We start from the raw sequence: 6,000 nt of genomic DNA, 5'->3' as shown, positions 1-6,000 counted from the left end.
CTTTAACTCGATATCGACTAGCTCGTCAAGCTCCTAGTAGAGCCCGAGACCGCTACGGCTATCTACTTTATCCTACGACGCGCCGAGTAAGAGTATAGGAACGTAATATAGATAGCGACTATCCTCTACGAGTAGTTAGGTAAAGTAGGGTAAGAGCTTAGGAGATAGAAGAGTTACGACTAATAGATACGTAATAAATACGACACCCTAGTTAAGGAACTCGATAACCTAAAAGCCCGACCTAAGGTATTATCGAATGTAGTAATGTCCGTAGAGATTAGTATACTTACCGCGAAGAACGACACCCTAAAGAAGCAAGCTAAGGAGGCACTTTAGTAGTTATTTAATAATGACTCGAAGATTAAGACCCTCGAGTTCGATCTCGATACGTATAAGATAGAAGCTTAAACCTACTAGAACGACATTAAGTATCTTAATAAGTCGTAGTAGACTTAGGTAGATAATCTTAAGAAGTAACTCGAAGACCGCCGAGGCCGCTCTCGAGTACAATCCTTACTATCTCGCGCTATATTATAGCGTCGTGCCCTATAGAACGGCTAAACCCTATCTAAGGGCAAGGATAATAATAGAGCTAGTAACAAGGACGACGAGGACAAGGTAGCTCGCCGTACTACTAGAAGGAAGGCTAAGAAGTCTATACGTAAGGATAATAGTAACGACTCCGATCCGTTATCTAAGGAGTTAGAGAAGGACTCGGAGTCGGATAGCGATGCTCGTACTTATCGCCGCTCTTCTAAGAAGAAGAAGCTAGTCTACGACTTCGAGTCTCTAGTAAAGTACAATCTAGACCTTAGTCAGCCCTTTAAGACTTAGCGTAGGGTAGATAAGCTAGAGAAGTTCGTCGGTACTATTAATAGTAAGCTATCTAGGCCCTCTCTCGAGAAGTTCTTCTCCGAGTTAGAGACTATTATCGACTACACGGTCTTTCGCGATAAGAAGGTAGTGCTTAAGTTCGTATACGACTTACTAGCCTTACTAGGTAATGCTTAGGAACTGGTTAGACTAAAGATCTCTACTATCTCGGGCAGCCTAACTAGTAGTAAGAAGACGTATAAGGGTATTAACGACCTTATCTAGGAACTCGCTAAGCGATACGGAGACCGTAACCTAATTAGTAGGGCTCGTAATCGCCTAACTAACCTTAAGATAGACAATAAGGACAGCTTCTAGACCTTCTTCCCTAAGTAGCGCTAGAATACTAATATCCTAGGCCTTAAGGGTAAAGATGCGATAGATAGCCTATAACGTAAGCTAACTATTCGCTATCTTAATAAGTATCTTAACTTCCGTCCCGAATCGTTATAAGTGATAATCGACAATCTCTATTAGGTAGATAAGGACTTTAGGATCCTCGACGCTCTCTACCTACGCTCCGAGAAGCTAAAGAACGATAAGAAGGACGGTAACAAGGACAATAAGGATAATAAGCTAGTAGGTTTAGGCTCTAACAAGCCGACCCGTAAGGCTTAGTCTACCCGACCTAAACTATCTAAGAGTAGCCTTAGTAAGACTATAGACGAAGCTAAGAACACTCGCTATATACGTAAGAGCCTCTATAAGAAGTGTCGTAAGCCCGGTCACCGCCTATAGTAGCGTACTTACGAGCTATTCGAGTACGAGATACTAGTACGTCTAGGTACTAACGCTAGCGGTACTACCGTTATACTACCGGCGGAAAATACCTAGTCTACTACTTAAGCGTAATAACTAGTAGACATAAAAAGGAGAATATAAGATATAACGAAGAGGTACTACTAGTAAAGCTACCCGAAGGGCTTAAGCTATTATTATATATTCTTAGGATAGTAGAAATAGAATATAACCCTATTATCGGCTTATACCTCGTAATACTAGGGATAGCTAATAGGTAAAATGCATTTACTTTCCTTAATAACGGTACTAATTCTAAGTATATCGACTTCTCCTATACGTAAAAACACGATCTGCCCTTAATTAAGCTTAATAACCTACTAGCCCTTAGGTTAGTAAACGGCTCGATAGCCGCGGAAATAATAGAATACCGTATAAGTCTAGAACTTATACTCGGTAGTAGTTATAAGGAGACTAGAACCTTCTAGGTTATATATCTAGAGTATTATATTGTGCTAGGTAGGCCCTAGTATAATAAACACTAGCTAGGTATCTACTTTACGTTAGGTACTATAACCCTAAACTCGGAGTACTATAAGGAGTATTACCTATAGGATAGCGAGCTAGTCTAGGTATAGAGTATTAACGATAAGTAGGAATCGGTAATTACTAAGCAGACCTTCGAACCTATCCTAAAGACCTAACTAGCGTATTAAGCTACTATTAAAGAAGACGATAATAGAGATTTTGTCTAGACTATAACCTCTAATATAATTATAAAGGAACGCTCGCGAACCGCTAAACTATTATTCGAAAAGAAACTAGCTACGCCGATACTACCGGATATCGATATCTAGGAAGTTAGCGCGGAGGCAATTAAGAAGATAGTAAGGCGGAAAGGAGTAGAGGCATATATAATGTTTATCTTTAATAGGAACGAGCTATAGCAACCTAGCGATATACGTACTATAGACCTACTTACTACCTACGCTATAAGCGCCCGTAATATACGTAATATAGCGACATACTCGCCTAATACCGGCTGTAGGATACTTTCTAATAACAAGACTATCGAGCGACTTGATATACGTATAGCGGCGTTCGTACTAGTAGCGTAACGCGTTAGTCCGACTCTCTCTACCTATAAGATATATATACAAGCCTATAGCTATATTATACTATTGAGCGGCGGAGGAAAAATGGCGGTAACGACGGCAGTAGACGACCGAGAGCAAGGGGGAGACGAGTGGAGGACGCTCTATAAGAAGGCGGAAGAGATAGTAGCGGTAGAAGAAGGGAGGTTTCCGGAGAGAGTACTAAAAGGAGTAATAAGCGAACTGCTCGGGGGACTAAAGGCGCTCAAACGACAAACAAGTACTACGATTAATATAGCAATCGAGGCAGCAACACGAAACGTAAGAAACAACCCTTAAAGAGACCCGAGATAGACCTAGGGCCTAACGACCTAGGCAACAATCGCGAGCCAACCCACCCCCCTTAAAGTATAGTACTACGAGTCTATATTACGGACTAGAAAGAGAAGGAAGAGATAGGAAAGATGACCGGGAGGGAGATAGTCGAGAAGATCGGAGTAAAGGGAATAGTAGGGGCAAGGGCAGACAACAAAGGGGTCAAGCTGTTTATAGTACACGTATAGGATAAGAAGGCCCTCGAAATAAACAAGGAGTAGACACTAAAGATCGGGAGCACAGCGAAAGTCTCCTATCAATAGTATATAGTAATTACGTATAGGGTCCTACGAACCTTTGATATATAAAGGGATACACTAAACCTCTAGAGGTAAAACTAGGTAACAGCACTAGGACTATAGATCACGAAGACAGCGTGGGTCAAGAAGAAGATAGAGGAGGGCAAGAGGGCCTCCTCGCTAATCTTATAGGTTGTAACACTAGAGCAAGCGAACAAGGTCTTAGACCAAGGGTTGTACTAGGACTTTAAGAGGCTAGATATAGAAATCTATTAGAGTAACCACAGAATCCTTTAATGTTTTAACTATCAACAGTACGGACATATTGCCCTAAAGTGTAGCAAAGCTATACTAGTCTGCTTATACTATACTAGTGATCACGCGACCTAAGAGTGCCAAAAACGGAAGGAAGACATAAGATGCGTAGCATATAGGAGAAAACACCCGGCATGGTCAAACTAATGCCTAGTTAGACTATTAGCCTAGTAGAGAGCGCGGGAAGCAAGGGTAACAACACTAACTAGGTTCCTAGTAGGTGAATAGAAACAACTAGAGAGAACCACCTACCCGAATAAGAGACCCCGGCTATAAGAGGAGCCACAAATAGTGCTAGTAATAGGGAGACTAACGTTCTTATACAAGGTAGCGTAGAGTAATAGACAAATGAGAATCAACCAAATGATAGGGAGCTAACCCTAAAGGGAAGAACAGGAGGAGGGACGGGAAAACTAACAGCAAGACTAATAGTAAGACTAAACGGACCTAGACACAAACATGTCCTAATGCCTTATACTTACAGACTATTAATCATTCAGTATAATATGAACAGAAGCAAAGACAAGGTCCAAAGGAGCTTTCTATAAGCCTTAGACCCGGAGGAACACTATATTATAGCAATATAGGAACTATAGATCAACCTATACTCTAGGATTCTATTAACTATACGAGACCCGAGATACTACGTAGTAATAAATAGAACCGAGGGAGTCCTACGAACTTGTATCTATGTCAGTAAGAAGGTACTAGTAGAGGACTAGTAGGCCTAGCCGAGAACCGATAGGGATATCACTATAGTGTAGCTTAAAACAACTTAAGGCCAAGTCCTAATCTATAGCGTATATAACCTACCTCTAGAGTCTAGAAGTAGCACACAACTATACACGCTAGGAAGGCTCCCGGAAGCAATAGACCAATAAAACCACAACATCGTGATAGGAGATTTCAACCTCTACTACCTAAAGTAGGGATCGGACTTTACCCTAGTACACTACTTCTTAGTAGGGAGGCTTATTAGTCAGATAGAAACAGCCCAAATGGACTTGATCACGCTAAAGGGAACAGAAACTTGGGCTAGAAACAACAGTTCTAGTACGCTAGACCTATACTTTATATCCTACGCCTTAATACGACGGGTAGAAAGCTATATAGTCAATAACTAACTAGAGTCCTTATTAGACCACTATCTAATCCAAACCGACATCTAACTTATAGTTAAGGAGGAGAGGGAACCTAAGAGGAGGCTCTACTAGAAGCAGGCCGAGTGGACACTAGTATAGTAGCGGCTAGAAGGCGAACTAGAACAGGTGAACATTAATAATATATATATAACGGAGGGGATTAACTAAGCAGTAGAGCAGCTAATAGAAGCTATACAAAGGGCAGCCTAGGCCTATATACCTAAGAAGAGATAGTCGCTATACTAGAAGCTATACTAGATACTAGAGTACATAGCTAAAGTCAAGGAGGCAAGGAGAGCAAGAAGGAGATAGGAGCAACGACGTACCTAAGCAAACTAGGAAGCCTATAACAACGCGTACAAAGTAAAGAAGGCGTAGATTAGAAGAGACAAGACGTAGGAGTGGAGGTCAACTATAGGGATGATTATAGAACACCCGGAACAAATCTAGAGACTAGTAGAATAGGCTAGGAAACTAGACGAGGAACGAAACTCCCCGCCCTAGTTTCCCTTAATATAGGACCAAGACGGGGAAACGCAAACCACTCTAATAGGGAAAGCGAAAGTATTCGTAGACCACTTCTTCGGGACTTAGGTAGAGGCAGACCTAAGTAACATCCTAGGAACACACATTCCTCCGCTAAGGGAGGCTAACTAGTAAGTATCTACTATAGAGATCGGAAACATAATCAAGAAACTAAAGGGCAACAAAGCCCTAGGCCTAGACAAGATCCCTAACTGTTACCTAAAAGCTAGTAGTAGCCTTATCACTCTAGTGCTTACGCCAATCTTTACCTAGTGTATAAAGTAGGGGTATTGCCTAAAGGCCTTTAGGCAATTACTAACTTACGTCCTAAGGAAACCCTAAAAGGAAGACTATACTAAGTTAAAGTTATATAGACTAATTACGTTACTAAACACACTAGGGAAGCTCCTAGAGAAGGTCGTAGCTATAAGGCTCACCGGAATAGTAGAAGAACACAACCTCCTCCCGGTAACGTAAATAGGGGGGAGACAAAAGAGATCTACCCTCATAGCAGTCGAACTGATTATAGAGCAAATCAGACATATCTAGTACTATAGTAACAACAAGGTAGCCTCACTACTTTTACTAGACATATTAGGGGCTTTCGACAATATGTCCTACGTAAGGCTCCTATATATCCTTAGAATAAAAAGCATCCTAGCCTAGATAGTACACTTTATGTAGTTATTCCTTAAGGAC

The sequence above is a fragment of the Fulvia fulva genome, chromosome 1, assembly GCF_020509005.1.
Source record: "Fulvia fulva chromosome 1, complete sequence".
Taxonomy (NCBI): domain Eukaryota; kingdom Fungi; phylum Ascomycota; class Dothideomycetes; order Mycosphaerellales; family Mycosphaerellaceae; genus Fulvia; species Fulvia fulva.
The sequence above is the reverse complement of the archived record's forward strand: the minus strand, read 5'-3'. Positions refer to the sequence as shown.